Source organism: Octopus bimaculoides, chromosome 3, assembly GCF_046866305.1.
Source record: "Octopus bimaculoides isolate indiv1 chromosome 3, ASM4686630v1, whole genome shotgun sequence".
Taxonomy (NCBI): Eukaryota; Metazoa; Mollusca; class Cephalopoda; order Octopoda; family Octopodidae; genus Octopus; species Octopus bimaculoides.
In genome coordinates, this window is record NC_142930.1 from 48,327,155 (window position 1) to 48,343,420 (window position 16,266).

The 16,266-nt window shown below is 36.9% G+C and overlaps 1 protein-coding gene and 1 long non-coding RNA gene across 7 annotated transcripts in view; one reads left to right on the plus strand and one right to left on the minus strand.

The window, feature by feature from the left end:
• Positions 1–16,196, minus strand: part of LOC106878129 (uncharacterized) — a 30,004-nt gene extending 13,808 nt beyond the window's left edge. Inside the window, exon 1 of the long non-coding RNA XR_001410468.3 lies at positions 15,924–16,196. This is a non-coding gene — a long non-coding RNA (uncharacterized LOC106878129). The remainder of the gene's footprint in view (positions 1–15,923) is intronic.
• The window catches only part of LOC106878127 (cilia- and flagella-associated protein 300), a 204,188-nt gene that overhangs the window by 51,876 nt on the left and 136,046 nt on the right, over positions 1–16,266 (plus strand). The window lies entirely within an intron of this gene.

A 16,266-nucleotide genomic window follows, 5' to 3' on the forward strand; every position in this document is an offset into this window, starting at 1 on the left:
TTAAATCTTTCAACTGGTTACCCTTATTTAGTCTGTCTGAGAGATGGGAAGCAAACAGAGAGATTGATGAATGGAGTGGTCAATAATTCAAAGTCAATTGTTGAGATAGAATGGAACTCAAGTGCAAAACTAGAAGTTTGAGAAAATAACATTCAATAAAGAGAAGAAATGGTATAGAAATGGACAGATGCTTCTAAACTTCATCGACAGCTACATGTATAGACAAAGACTCTAAGACAATTTTTTAGAGTTTGGAAGACAGCTAATGGATAAGAAGATATAGAATAAATATACACTAGAGAAGATACTAAGAACATCCAGGCAACAGCTGTGGAACAACTCTTAACAGACAAAAGATAATGAGTTTGTCTGGGTAGAAGAGAAACAGGAAGTAATATTTAGATTAAAGGTTATGTGTTTTAAATTGTTAGCATAAGATTTGGGAACAATTTATTTGAAATGATATAGGTAAATGTTCTTTTGGTGAAAATGGAATGATCCTTTTTAGTCCATTCTGTGATAAAAATTGCATCATTGTTGACTATCTCATTGTTTATTTAGACACAATGAATCTGGAATTATATTATCTTTTGTGTTTTTTTAAGATGGTAGTGTAAGTTTTAAGGGCAATTTGGTTGACATTTCTTGCAGATTGGGTAAGTGCAAAGAGAGCATCTATTGGTTCTTTAAAAATATACTTTAAATATGTCTGCAAGTTTCTTGTAAACTTCACCTTCTGAGATTCCTAACAATGTGAATTCATAACTTAACAAGAAGAAAGAAAATCATTGAGAGATGATGTCTGGTTTTAGTTTCAGTTTGTGGGACAAATAGACAGAATCCATCTATTATATATATAGAAGAAGATTTTCTTGGTAATAAATATCAGTAATTAATAGTGAAATGAAATTTGGACGCTATGTTAGGAAAATATGTATATCATATAGAACAATAGCTTAAGGGAATGAGAAATGTTTTTGATAAGGAATATCAGTAAGTTGTCGTGAAATGGAAGTACAAATGATGTGTGAATATCAGAAAGTAATGGTGAAATGAATTTACAAATGCTGAATTGTGTCAGTGTTTTTGCAGAAATTCCAAAGCAATATTACAGGAATGCAGGGCAAGGCGTTGTGCAATTGTTTTTTTGTTCGTGTGTCGCTGATTTTTGTTTCACTGTGAATTTGTGCCTGTGTGCGTATGGCTTCACTGTCAGATTGTCTCTGCTTATGTGAAGGAAATTTGTATATTTATATCTGAACAGAGAAGTTAGACAAATAGGTGTATCTGAAACATGAATGAATATACATGTGTGTGTGTGTGTGTGTGTGTGTGTGTGTGTGTTCTTTTAGAGAAAGAGAGAGACAGACAGACAAAAAAATAGTAGTGCCATTTCTTTAGAGTTACACTCTGTTGGTGAAAGTGGATAAAACACCCACTCTTATAATTTTGTCTTTCTTTTCACCTTTTACTCATTTCAGGCATTAGATTGTGGCCATGCTGAGAAGAATTTTCAGTTGGGCGTATTGACCCCAGAATGTTTATTTTTAATTTTTACTTATGGCAGTCATAAGAGAGAGAGAGGGGGGAGAGGGAGAGAGAGAGAGAGAGGGAGAGAGAGAGAGAGAGAGAGAGAGAGAGAGATTGACAGTGTTTAATTGTGCAGAACAGACCATCTTTGAATAAATAAATGATGTGGCGGTTGTCACTGTCTTGAACATTGACCATTCTTGCCATAGGACAATTTCCAATCAAATAGAAAGACAGAAAGATAAATAGAGAGAGAGAGAGTGGGGGAGAGAAAGATTGAAAGGTGTCGATTCTTTGAAAATTTTGGCACTTTAGCTCTGGTCACACCATCATCATCACCATAGTTAAAGTGTGAAAGTGGACAAAATACCCACGCTTGTAAATGAGATGGTATCTCAATTACGTCTTGTGGGACAAACAGACAGAATCTCCCTTTTATATATATAGATATATATATATACGTGTGTGTGTGTGTGTGTGTGTGTGTGTTTGTGTTTGAGTGTGTGTCTGTGTTTGTCCCCCGCCATCACTTGACAACCAATGCCAGTGTATTTATGTTCTCTTAACCTAGCAGTTCAGCCAAAGAACTGATAGAATAATTACTAAACTTACAAAGAATAAGTCCTGGGGTTGATTTTTTTGTCTAAAACCCTTTAAGACAGTGCTCCAGCATGGCTGCAATCAAATGACTGAAACACATAAAAGAATAAAAAGTATGTTGGCATTCCATGCCAACAAGCATTCTCTTGCTTTATTCTTTCAGAAATACCTCTTACTGGAAAGATATTAGTGGCAGGAAAGATATCTAGCTGTAAAACAGTGCCTCAATAAGTATTCATCCAATCCATTCTAGCTTGGAAAATGGACATAAAATGAATGCATAATTGAACAAAGCACTTTTGTCAATTGATCAAAATAGGTTTCAGTGGATTACACTGGGCAATAAAAAAATATTTATTGTGTGCTACCCAGACAAATGGTGCTGTACTAAACTAAATCGAGTACGCTGATTCCAAATGTAAACTCAGAATTACTGTAGCACATCAAGATTTTGAGTTATGCACATAAATATATATTAATACTACATCAGTATCAGGAATAGTTAAGTTCAAGGTAAATAATTATTATAATAGTGTATTAGTACTGTATATAGTATATCTATGTTCAAGGCAAATAGTATTATGATAGAGAGTATCCCAAAAGTCACTGATGAGTTTCAATTTTTATTAACTTCCTTAACTTTACAAATAAATGCATGAAATTTTGATACAATATAAAAGACATAATGGAAATTAATATGCACAAGTCAAATTTTGTAACACCACTACATCACACATCAAAAATAACATCGCTTAAATGGCAGCTATTATCGGCTTCGCAAGCCTATGTTCTTTCCAAAACCTGCACCATAACACCCTCAAGAGCTTCGGACCCCACTTCTCTGATTTCTCTATTGCTGTTCTCCTTCAGCTGCACCAGGGTCTCCAGTTTGTTGACATAAACCCTCTCTTTCAGGTATCCATGACTGACACCTTCTCACACCTGGCCATTCAAAGTAAACCTCACACATGGTTCCAGCAAGATGGGGCAACTCCTCATACTGCAAGAGAAACAATGCAGTTGCTACGGCAGTGTTTTGGAGAGAGAATAATATCCCGCTATGGCAATGTCAACTGGCCTTCACATTCCCCAGACTAGCCCGGATTTTTTTCTTGTGAGGATACCTGATATGGAAGCCACAACAATCGTGTGTCATTGCTTTTATGAAGTTTTTCATGAGGCTGAGTTTGATGTGAAAGGGTAGAAGGAAGATCTTTTGTGGGTCTACCAGTGGCTTATGCTGTATATTGTACTGACCAACAATGTGCTCATTTTTTTTAGGCCAGTCTTTTACAGTGTAATGATTGCTGTTGCAGCTGTTCCAAACACACAAGAAGCACATATTAGTATTTCCCAACTGCAGTCCTAGGAGGAGGGAAATCACCTTTAAATCACCACAAATATGAACTGAGTAATTAACTCCTTTCAGATTGAGTTCCATCGATTCATGAGTTTCTTCCATACTGACATGACTCAGAGGGAATGGAAGGTTTTTCATTACCATTATGTAACAACACAGTTTTGAGGCTAAACTTACTCGAGTCTATAAACAATATCCATTTGTTAGCCACATGCATGTGTCCTAGTTTTTGCATGAGTGCATTAACGTCAGTACAGAAACAAGCATTATTTTCTTGCATGAAAAATACAGCCTATATCTAGCCAAAAGTATAGTTATAATCTTGTGCATAACTCAAAATCCTGATGTGCTAGAACAATTCTGAGTGCAGATTCAGAATCAGCATCCTCGATTTAGTCTAAAACATGTGCTTTTACCCAAGTAGCAAAATCTTGTCCAGTGTTATTTATAACATTAAAACATATCTGTAGCTGTACCAGTACCTACAAACAAAAATCAGATTTTTCCCTAAGCATGTGAATTAATTTTCTGAAATAATCTCTTAATTCAGTTCTATATTTAAGGAATGAGGAATTATGTACATTATTTACATTCAACAGATATTTGTCCTCATCTTGTTTGTTGTTAACACGTTTTGGCTGATATACCCTCCAGCCTTCTTCAGGTGTCTTTGGGAAATTTCAAACTTGGGTTCTCATTCCTAAGGTATTTTTCGATATTATTATTATTATTATTATTATTATTATTATTGTTGTTGTTGTTGTTCAGGTCACTGCCTGGAATCGAACAATAATGATAATAATAATAATAATAACATCGAAAAATATCTTAGGAATGAGAACCCAGGTTTGAAATTTCCCCAAGACACCTGAAGAAGGCTGGAGGGTATATCAGTCTATCAGTCAAAATGTGTTAACAACAAACAAGATAAGGACAAATATCCGTCAAATGTAAATAATGTAAATAATCTCTTAATTTCTTTGAATTATACCCCCTTTTCTTTAAGAAAATCACCATTAGTTCTTGGTTTTCTTCTTCCAATCAATCTTTTTCTTTTTTTCTTTTTTTTGTACCCTATTCAGTATATGACCCTTTAACTTATTTGTCAGTAGTTAGTCAGATGGCAGAATTAATAAAGCATCAGACAAAATGACTTGCAGTATCTAATTAAGTGCATTTGTGTTTGAAGTTCAATAGCTGAAATCAACTTTACCTTTCATTTTATGGCTGATAGAATAAGAAGACAAGTATTGGGATTAATGTAATCAACCATATTCCTCCTTCAAAATGTGTAGCCTTGTATCAATCTTAGAAAGTAGGATACTTACCAACTTTGTCAGTATCTTGTTTTCCAATCTTTCATGGAAACAGTTTGGACAAAATAGAATACTTTATTCATTTATTTTTTCCTGTTTATTCTTTTTCTAAAATTCAGAATATCCATTTAAAATATTGTTGCATTATTTGTTAATTTATTTTACTTTATAGTGGAATCAAATTTCCTCATTGAATGTGTTTTAAATGACTATCAGGTCCCCATGATGCAACTGTTTCAGGTTAGCACTTGATCTCGGGTCAAATAAGTGCTTTGCCAAAACAAGTATTATTCTGTGTAACCAAATGAGCTGGAATCTTCCTGCCAAATAGCTTAGTCGAAACTTCTAGGACCTCTGTTGAGGTTATAAAAAGTTGGTGAATTGAAACCCTGTTAGAGCTATCAAAAGTCCACATGAAGCCTTGTCTACTTCATGAGATGGTCTCTCACCTTCTTTCTATACTTGTTCTGCCTAGAATCACCTTAAGTTCTACTCAAAGCTATGTCAATCAGATTTGTGATAGGGCGTTCTCAATGAGTATGAACAGTCTTCATATTATTGTTTAGCATTTTATGCAGTAATTATTCCATTTGATATTTCTTCAATGTTGTTTTATTTATTCAACTGTTGTATATATGTAAATGCAAATGTTCCAGGTTTAAAAAAATGTATGGGAACTACAAGAAGAGCACAGATCCCAGTACAAATCCCTGAAATACATTTACATTGATTTCATAATTGTCAGAGGTTTGATCGTTGACGACATCTTTCAGATTTCTCGTTAGGAAAGATTTGATGGTGGAAAAGACTCTACGAGATCTACCAAAGTTATCCTTTATGCCATACCTTGTTAAATGCATTGGAGATCTCTAAGGCAATAGCATGAACATCAAAGCTGCTATCCAATATTCTGCACTACTTTTACCGTTAGTGTCAGTAGTGAACTAAAAACCATATTGCTTGTCACTAGGAAGATTGACTTTATTCAAGTGGTTAATAGCATGTTTATTAATGGTAGATTCGAACATTTTGGTTGATGTTCAATAGGCTAATTGGCCTATATTAAGATGTTTATAAAAATTGAGCAAAGTACAAACTTCTTCCATGAAGTAAGAAAGCACTTCTTGAGACAATTGAACAAGTGTAAAACTTGATGGTTGGAAAGTTCTTAGTAAATATTATGGCTTTGACTGAGATGATGAGATTACTTGTAATCCATTGACTGTAGGGAAAAAAGTTTGCTATGGTTATAGGTTTTTTTTTTTTATAGGGTTTTCTCCATAATTCATGTGAACCGAATTTCTTTTGATGAACCCTCTCTTGAACAAATTTAGTATAGCTAGTCATGGCGTTCTTTAACGTTTGTTGACATTACAGGCCCAGCAGAAGGCTGCTAAATTAATGACCTGCTAACATTGGCGATGTAGATGGAAATAATGATTGTAATGAGCTTCAGTACCAGCACATTTCATAATAGATAAAGGTTGAAAGTTAGGCTTTTATTGGTATTTTTGACAATCACTCAGAATTGTCACTTTCGTTCGTTAGTTTCCGTGTTTATCAGATCTTGTATATATATATCTATGTATAATTCGATTTACATTAATAAAGACAAATTTAACACATTCATTAACGCCGCCCACTCACACACGCATATTTATAATGCAAGTCTTTTCTCAAGTTTAGAATGCGACACTTTTTGTTATCGTGAGAGAGTGAATACAAATACATAAAACAGAACGCGCGCGCACCTATCAGCTTCCTCTTCGACACGTCAAAAGTAAATAAATAAATTTTTCATGAAAACTAACGAACGAAAGTGACAATTCTGAGACTCAATTCGTTTCACTTTAGACGTTGAGGAAATGAATAAGGCTTATTTAAGTTGAACGAACTATGTCAGTTGACTCTTGTAAATTCCCAAGTACAAATACTATGAACAAAAGAAAGAAACGTACAGAAAAATTTGGGCTAAAGTTTCAATTCTTGGCTAAGAATCCAGGAACTAACCGTTTCAGAAACAATTACAAGACCGAGCATCTATTCACAAAATGGCATTACACTAACCTCAGTATTAAACATCTGCTAAGGGTTCGGATATATGTATTATGAAGTGAAAAATACCAACTTACAGACATTGTCTCCAGTATCGTCATTGAAGAATAGAGTGCATCAGGGAAAAAAAAAATTAAAATACGGCACCTTAAAAATAGTTCTAACACGCAAATTTGAACCTTGAAACAGAAATTCCTCCACCCCACTGAGCCAGAAACAACATACAGTATATCGAATCTAGTTCTCTCCTCCGTGAGGAAGTCTAACAGGCTAGTAATGGAATGATATATATCTGAAGATTAAAATTGATGATAATCTTTCATATTATGCCATAAACTCAGTTTTTTTTTATATATATACTATCTATATACCTCCAGAATTATTGGCTGTTTTCTGTCTAAGTTTTATAATCCACGGCATTATTGCGTAGTGGTTAAGATCGCAAGCTACTAATTCCGAGTTCGATTCCAGGCAACCAGAATAATAATTTTATAAGTTGTGTTTTAAAATAGCTCGTGTTCACTTCCAAAATTCGTTATTACTTTTTTTTTTTTTTTTTAATGGTAGTCATTTATACAGAGAAAGTTAATTTTGATTTACAACATTCATAAAAACAAGGTGGAGGTGAATTTAATGTTAAACATGTTCTTAAAATGAAATTCATTTGAGCAGGCCCAAACAGAGTATGGAGCAGATAGTATGGGCTCACGATTATGAGGGAAGGGGTTTCTCTTCGCCAGTTAGAGGGTAAAAGAAAAGTCTCTGATAAGAAGTATAATTTTTAAAATCATTCTAGTTCTTTTATTGTGTTCTGTTACGTTTCAGTATACCACTTGTACTACATATACCGGTACATGCATATACTTGTAACCCATACATAACTTATTTGTATTTAGCATTGATTACATAAGCTATTTGATATGAAGCCTATTTTTTTACATTTTGTCACGGATAATTATCATTTGAAATGGGGCCTACGTTTCACATCTGGCTTAGCCTATCACCAGCTTTGCACGGGTCTGCTTTTTGAGTCTCTCGTGGTAGTATGAATGGAATGTGTTGATAAGATAAATTAACGTAAACAGTATGTAACCTGACAAAATCATTTACCGTAAAACCATGCCCTTGCAACTGAAACTTGACTTGAGGAAACATTCAACAACACATTTAGCTTATAGGAAAGTGGTTATACACCATTAGGTGTACACCTGCTTTCCTATATTAAATTCTAAATAAACAACATACCGCAGAACTCTGAACTATCAACACAACAATATTTATTTATGGAGGAAAATAGGCATGGTTGCTGAGATGTTGGAATGTTGTTGTGAGCTGTCCCCAGAGTTTGAATGTTGGAGAGAGACAGCTTGACACGTCCATGCTCATGGCCGCCCGGCCGGGAAAAGAGAAAGAATCAGGGCGCCAAACTTGGATATTGATGACTACGCATGCGCACGAGACAAGGCGTTACTACAAGCTGATAGATGGTAAATTGTGCTACAAGATTGATTCTATCTTTGTCAATCACAAGGTCAAAGATAGAAATAATATTCTAAACAAGTGCTTACTGGGATTGATAACTATATCATTTCTGATTAGTCGCCCGAGGTGTAAAACAAAGAACTAAACTTCGGATGACATTGTCAGTCAACTTCCGTATGGCGTGATGGAGGCTAACTGGCATTCATACAAACTCATGATTTGACTAACATCGTGATTGCCATTTGGTAAATGTTGTACTGGTACACCAGGATCTGGTTGTACATTCTAACAAGATCTGCCTTTTAAAAAACCCTGTAAGTAGAATATCGGGTAATGATTTGGAATCTACTCAGTAGTTACCACAATAATGTCGGCCAACTAGTGTCTTCTGGTAATGGTGACAACCAGTTACTCTTGGAAGTCTATATTATCAGACTGAGTAAAAAGTAAGCAACGTTTTGAAACATGATGTTCGTCACAATATATTTCAACAATGCGGAAATTTTACTCATCAAAGTACCATTACAACCAACACATTTTTGCCAACGAGTTACAAGTTTGTTTATTCCGGTAACATAAAAATCTGGAGTTCTTTGCACACAGTCTCAGCATCAGTTTGATTTTTGAACTCCTTTTCTCGCAGGAGACCATCAAGGTGCTGGAAAAGTGGTAGTCAATAGGAGAAAGGTCTGGGGAATAAGCTGGGTGGAGAAGAACTTCGTAGCCAAGTTCCCTCAACTTCTGGAGCGTCATTAGTAAAATGTGTGGTCAAGCATTGTCATGAAGACTCTTCTGCTGACCACTCTGGAACAGAGGAGTAGCAGTTTTTCGTTCATTTTGGCAGTTTCATGGCAATATGGTTTTGCAGTAATGAATTTTCTGGTTTTAAGAAGTTATAGTGGATGAGTCCAGTAGTACACCGCCAAACAGTCGCCATAACCATCTTTTTGAAGAGCACGGGTTTAGGGAAAATTTTCGGTGCTTCATTTTGGTCTAACCACCATGAAGAACATTTTTTATTATTGCACAGAATCCATTTTCATCGAAAGTTACAATACGGTCGAGAAATGGATCGATCTGGTTACAGAGGAGAAGTGACGAGCAAATTTCATATCAGTGCATTTTCTGATTTTCATTCAAATTGTGTGGTACCCATTTGTCGAACTTTTTGGATTTTCCGATCGCATGCAAATGGTTGCAGGTAGTTTTTTTGACTAACCTGAAGTTCTTTTGCCAGTTCTCGAGTGGTTTTACGTGGATCTTTCTCAATAACGGTCTTTATCTTCAAGGCTCAGGTCTCCATTGCAAAATCGTTTGAACCATTTTCAAGCTGACCACTCACTGGTCATTTCCTCACCAAAGGTTTCGTTGATATCGCGAGCAGTTTCAGTTGCTTTACGTCCTTTTTTGAAGTTGAATAGCAAAATTGCTCGAATATCGCGCTTGACAGTTCCATTTCAGATGATTGTAACAACGGTGAAAAAAAATATCAATGTTAATTTATTGATGCATTTGGGCAAATCTATATCTGTATTATCAGACAATTACCAAAAAATGTTTTAAAAAATTCAAAACTCTGCAAAAATCCGGTACAAATTCCGGTTCAAAACATTGCTTACTTTTTACTCCACTTGATATTTCGAGTTCAAGCATGTGAGGAAACACCTACTTGACAATGTTAAGCCAATATGGAATGGGGTATCGAAGTTTGGCTGGTAGTCGTCGAGTCTCTACATAGTAAATAACTGCTAATTCGCTGTCGCTGTTCACAGGATGTACAGTGTTTTGGGTACAAGTGGAGAAAGGTGTCATACCTTGTTGAGGTGGACATCAATAGCGGGCTAGCTAGTGATATATGAGTGGTGACTTTTGGTACAGTAAGGTTGGTCGAAGGAATCGATAAACCTATGGTGTTTAATATCCACTAACAGACCAAACTGATGCAGGGAATCAGCTCCAATAATGGAAATAGGCAAAATAGACAACCAATCGAAGCAAAATCAAATAGAATCTAATCTATCCAGTAGGTTCAGTTGTTGCCTACTCTCTTTCAGCAGAGTCTTAATTTCGTTTGAACAAGATATTGTTTTGCCTGTTGCGCTCGCTCAAGTTATTTCGGCTATCGGATTCGTCCCCGTACTTAGCCTTGGATGGAACTTACCAACCGCTTTGGGCTACGTTCCCTGGACAGTTTCACGGTTTCTTGAACTCTCTCCCCAAAGTTCTTTTTAACTTTCCCTCACAGTACTTGTCGGCTTGTTCCCCTATCCACCTGACCGTTCCCCGCTCAGCAAACGCGACGTACATCCCCTCCGTATAAGCTTCCCTCAAGCGCTGCTCGATCTTCGCCGCGCCCAGTTGGTCTTCCTTGTCCATCTCGAGATATAGCGCCAGCGCACTTCCCTCCAGGTACCGGAGCATAAGACCTACTACATCGTCGATGCTTTGTAGCCTGGCCACTACTTTGATCTTACGGATCCAGGTCACGACATCTCCTTCGCCATAGAAAAAGGTCTAATGGCATCTTTGCTGATCCTTCGCTGCCATCACGTGGACGGGGATAACAACAACGGAGAAATATACTTTTACACGCTGGCCGAAATAGCTTGTTGTGCGAGGGAATTGTAATGGGGGAAAATAAGCAATTCGCCTACCTTCTCGTTGTTTTGCCGTCCAGCTGAGTGGGGGCGCAATGGCCCAGTGGTTAGGGCAGCAGACTCGCGGTTTCGATTCCCAGACCGGGCGTTGTGAGTGTTTATTGAGCGAAAACACCTAAAGCTCCACGAGGATCCGGCAGGGGATGGTGGCGAACCCTGCTGTACTTCTTCACTACAACTTTCTCTCACTCTTTCTTCCTGTTTCTGTTGTACCTGTATTTCAAAGGGCCAGCCTTGTCACGTTCAATCTCCCCGAGAACTACGTTAAGGGTACACGTGTCTGTGGAGTGCTCAGCCACTTGCACGTTAATTTCACGAGCAGACTGTTCTGTTGATCGGATCAATTGGAACCCTCGACGGAGTGCCAACAACAAGCCGTCCAGCTGTACTCAATCCAAAACTTGTCGCCCAAACCTCGCGCCTATCGATAGCAGCTGCTAGTTCCCGTTCCTATCTGTTCGCTCACTTCACGTCCATGCGTTGTGAGCACCCAATGCAAAAGATTACCCCAGGTCTTCCTTCCCTCACCCTTCCTGTTCTGGTCAAGCCCCTTGACCGTTGACGTCACAGCCTTTTCCTTTCGGCTCATCTCATCCCCACTTTGCCCTATTTCGCTTCCACTTGTTTACAAACCACAAAAAATGGATTTCTTTTATATCAGAAGTATCTATTGTAGAGAAGTTTAAGTATTTCGGACTGCATTCACGAGTGATGCTTGAATTGCATGTGCTAGCAAGATAATATGCCAGCTCCAGCATTTGATCTTCACAAGAGGAGAGGTCGGTAAAAAAAAAAAGCCGAGCTGGTTATCTTCAGTTCGGTTTTTGTGTATTTTATCACCTATGGTCATGAATAATGGATAATGATCGAAAGAGTACGATCGCGAATGCGAGTGACCGAAATAGGTTTCCTGCGAATGATCTCTGAGATAACATTACTGGACAGGGTATGTCGCTCGGAGGTCAGCGAGTCACTCTCAGTCGAGCCTCACTTTTCTGAATTGACAGGTCAGTTTCTTTACTGTTGTTGGCACTCTGTCTCTTACGACGTCGAGGGTTCCAGTTGATCCGATCAGCGGAACAGCCTGCTCGTGAAATTGACGTGCAAGTGACTGAGCACTCCACAGACACGTGTACCCTTAACGTAGTTCTCGGGGGATATTCAGCGTGACACAATGTGACAAGGCTGACCCTTTGAATTACAGGCACAACAGAAACAAGAAGTAAGAGAGTACAGCAGGGTTCGCCACCATCCCCTGCCGGAGCCTCGTGGAGCTTTAGGTGTTTTCGCTCAATAAACACTCACAACGCCCGGTCTGGGAATCGAAACCGCGATCCTACGACCGCAAGTCCGCTTCCCTAACCACTGGGCCATTGCGCCTCCAGGAAGACGTGCCTTGGGATTCTATCCCTATGGCCCTCCTAGGTAAGCGGAGAAGATGAATGGACATCTGTTCACAGTACCACTTGGGACGCGGAACTTTATTTCGTAAACATATGCATAACAGTATTTCTGTAACTCGTTTAACTAAACCTTCTTTCAATGAATGTTGTTAGTGAAAATTGTAACTTTCTCTCAAAGAATTAATCTGTACTTTTACGACCTTTTGGAAATAACACGAACTGTTTAATTGCATTGACTTATCGTACCATTTATGCCGGTAGACGTCTATACTTCTCTTAATACGTCAAAAAAGAACTTATTTATTCCATACAATTTATTGCTCTAATTCATATTTTCTACTAATTGTTACCGATGTAGACCAGTTTCTTCAGATTTCGAACTTTACCCCAGTATTTTCAATCAATCGAAGTGAAATTTAATGTCCTTCATTCTCTCCCCCATTTCTCTATCATATTCCACTTGGTTGACCGTTGTTGACCTCGCACTAAATTCTACTTAGCTATAAGTAACAAGTGATAATGCCATAACTATGAACTACAGATATTTATAGGTTCGAAATATAGAGTACTAGTCTTATAACAGGAACATGTAAATGTTCTCATTTCACATGATTACACAACAACCGGCAACTTAGCAACTAAATATAGACTAAACTATTTATTTTTAGTGACATGGACACACACACACACTTTCTGCATTAATGCATTCGACTGTAAAAACTAATTAGGTGCTTCAAAATACATTTCCATATGTACACGTTACATTTTCTTCTTTCGATCAACATATGAACAGTAGAAAATACCTTTGTTCGGACATTTTTATGAAACATTTCATATCATTTGAATAAAAATAATTATATCTCAATTTGTTTCCAAGACATCCAATTTATATCGTGATGTTGAAGATTGTAACAATTTGTAAAGAGGGATAGCCAGGCAATTAAGATATAAATAATGGTTTCTTTTGATTCCTACACGCAATTTTTTTTCCAGCCATTGTAATTCAGTTACAACTGTAATTAAATGAAAATTCGTCTGAAACGTTTAGTTACAAAAATAACAAAAGTTATCGGTAAAGTGAAAGTTAATAAGGGAAGTAACTGTTATAGCAATTAGAGCAGAAAGTAAATAAACATAAAACGTCTAAAATAAAACAGTATAGTTTGTGTGGTTGACAACGTTAATGAATCGCTCGCCCTGTATTAACCAAATCTCCTTTAAAAACACACTTCCTATTCTGCTTAGAATTACAGGCCACGCGTAATAAGATTTCGAAATTTTAAGAAATTTTATTCTCAATGAAGATGGATGAGAACGGCTAGAACGTTGATCAAGCATTGCTAAATCATCCGGATGTCCGATCTATGTGCATCGTGCTCCGAGGCAATCAATCATCTATCTATCTATCTGATCAATCAATCAATCAATCAGACAGAGCCTCTACCTGATTAATCGATCTGCTTCAATTAGCAATCAAATCTGTATTTCTGACATAGTGTAGTACCAGATACACTATGTTAGAAATAAAGTCGAAACGATCACGACTTGAACACTTTTTAAAAATTTTTTTATCCTACATGCTAGGTCAGGGCTACACAATAGTAGCCACTGGTGTGTTCGGTCGAAATTTGCTTGACAACAACAGCAACAGAAGCCACTATACAGTCGTTCGACCTACTAAGAATGACAGCCAAATCTTCCCCCGTGTCACTCTCCACAGTCTTAAGGAAAAGAGGAAGGACACTGGAATGATGATAGAGTTCATGGCTGAAACATCTTTAATCATCTGTCTTGTTCGGTCTGAGCTACCTTGGGGTTTAACAACTATTGCTACCATTTCTTCGATCCAAAGAGGAGGCCGTTACATGGTCTCTCAAACTACTAGAACCAGCGACCCAATAGCTATCAAATTTCACTGGCCACCTTCAGAAAAGAATAGCAGGATACTCAGTGTCCGAAAAGCATACATAGGGACGATCATGAATGGAACGTTTTTCTTTTTCTTTTCTTTTTTTATGTTTTTTTAGTTCATATCAAATCAGAGCTGATCTGCTGTTGCTGCTGCTACTACCACTGCAACTGTCATCACTTTTGAAGCCACACAAGATCCCGATCTTGTTAATGTTTTTGATGTTCAGTCCACCCATTTCAAGTAATCGCGGTCTACCGTTAGCGTATTTGTCGTTTAGCCCAAGGTCAGCTGAGACTAAATGGGAATTTCTTTTTCAAGCACAATGTATTTAGGATCACATTATCTAATATGTCCCCTAACTCCCCCTCCTCTCTTTCTCTCTCATTCTCTCTTACTTTGAGACAGCAGAGGCTCTCTCGGTGACGCGACTAATCATATTCTGTAAAATTGGTCGACTTTCTTATAAAATTATTTTAACCTCCACATTTTGTGTGTGTGTGTGTGTGTGTGTGTTTTAATCACTAAAAATAATAGCAAGATTCACCGATTATTTCAAGTATCTTCACATTGTCAATAATTTTGAATTCTTTAAAGAGAATGTTTTCCCCGCCTACTCAAGATAAAGTTCCAGATTTCTTTTGAACTTCTGATAAATAAGATACTGAATCAACTGCCAAATTTTTATCAGTTAAAAGTCAAATAAATAAAATTAAGGAATAACAAACGTGATAGAAGCTCCTGAAAAAAAAAAGTGTCAAAAATTATCTGCGTAAGTTTACTTCTCTTCGTCTAAGATCTGACATCTTCAACAGACCGTGCAAACACACACCCACACGAATACATACATACATCCGTATGAGTGACAGAGAGAGTGGGTGGGTGTGCGTGCGTGCGCGAAATGAAATTTAGTGCTACTGCTATGTGATATTAGAAATAGCGAGTAAATGAATTATGCGTTCATCGGAATGTTCTAATCATTATACTGCACAGTATTTACAACCTCTTCCTTTTAATCGTGCATGCATACAAACATACTATTCTATCGATTCTGATGATAAACCTTCTTTGCGAAGTACATTTTATTTGTGCGGTAGATCCATAACAATATTGTCAAATAGCAGTCTTCAGAATGACAATTGTATGTGTTAAATAATTCTTCAAATTGTAGTTGTGTCTTCTAGAGTAGATTGTAAATACAATTCCGCTCAGATATTTACGCCAGTAATGAAGTATACATTATTTATATCGACTGTATATGAATTGTTTCATTGCGTGTGTGTGTGTGTAAATATTTATAGTCGAACAAAACAAAAATCTCTAAATACCTTTTCGGTGTTATTATATATGCAAATATATATTCGTGCGGTTTTTTCCTTGTAATGTTATTTCTTTCTTTAAAATAATCAATGAAAATACGAAATTGACAATTTGTGACAATGGCATCAGTGAAATGACAAAATATACATTTATAAATATTTATCGTTAAGCGGTTTTTTCGTGTTTTGTTTTTCTATCCATGAAATCGAACTCATATTAGCAGTATCGATATATTTCTTCTACTAAAATTACCAGGCTTTCACCGTGAGACTTAAGATATACATTACTTACCGGCGTTAATGGTCATCCAGTTTAATGTGTTCGTATGTATACTACGAACTTGTGGTCACAGCAGTCCGACTTTCTGCTACTGTTGACTGTCTTCTCACTGCTCACTTATTTGGTCACCTCTTTTATATCACTTACTCTCTCTTTTGTTTTTTGTTTTTGTGCTTTTGCCACTTAACTGAAGTCTCCCACTTGATTCAATTCCAAAGGGTTTTAGTTAGATCTCTTGATAGTACTCCTATTGCATCTTGCATGCTTCATCTAACGCCTCCTACTGAATTGTATATCCTGCGGATTTGATCGAGCATAAAGCTTCTTAAATCATAAACAGTGAATTGTAATTAAA